The sequence below is a fragment of the Crocuta crocuta genome, unplaced genomic scaffold, assembly GCF_008692635.1.
Source record: "Crocuta crocuta isolate KB4526 unplaced genomic scaffold, BGI_CrCroc_1.0 scaffold126, whole genome shotgun sequence".
NCBI classification, from domain to species: Eukaryota; Metazoa; Chordata; class Mammalia; order Carnivora; family Hyaenidae; genus Crocuta; species Crocuta crocuta.
Genome location: NW_027531000.1, coordinates 4,974,166 through 4,974,716, shown reverse-complemented (window position 1 = coordinate 4,974,716; position 551 = coordinate 4,974,166). Strand labels below are relative to the sequence as shown.

At 45.0% G+C, this 551-nt stretch overlaps 1 protein-coding gene across 1 annotated transcript in view; it reads left to right on the top strand.

Moving 5' to 3' along the window:
- FOXP1 (forkhead box P1) overlaps positions 1-551 on the top strand; it is a 174,610-nt gene that overhangs the window by 87,593 nt on the left and 86,466 nt on the right. The gene's annotated exons all lie outside the window — the stretch shown is intronic.

Genomic DNA, 551 nt, shown 5'->3' with positions numbered 1-551 from the left:
ACTGGGGAGAAGAGCTGGGGGTTTCTGAAACGAAAGCCAAGTGAAGGCATCTGAAGCTTAAAGTGTCCTTTATTAAACACTCACAGTGGAGTACGATGTTGTTTGCTAAATTATGAATGTGTGTAATTAAAATCTAGTGGCTGTTTCTATGAAAGATTTACAATGTTATTTCATCGTTTGTCATGGCTAATTAACAATATTAGATGAAGTTTTTCTTCTTCAAAGGTCTGATTTTTTCTCATTTATTTATGTCAGGAGTGATAAACAGAGTAGTTAAAAGCTGCCGGTGCAGGCAAGAGGAAACCAGCTTGTTCCGTGCCCTCCCAGGTTCAGGGTTCAAATCCCCGCAGACTGGAATGGCGCATTCCTTCCCTGGTGTGCGAGTGTGGAAACATTTCAGAGTCTGGAAGTTCACGTCTCGGCTCTAACATCTCGGGCCTTTTGGACTATAGTTTTCAGAAGCTGACTGGACTGCCAGAGTATTTTTCTGGGCCCCAGGCCGCAGAAAGGGAATGCCTCCATCCCCTCCCCCACCCACCCCATTCTCCCCA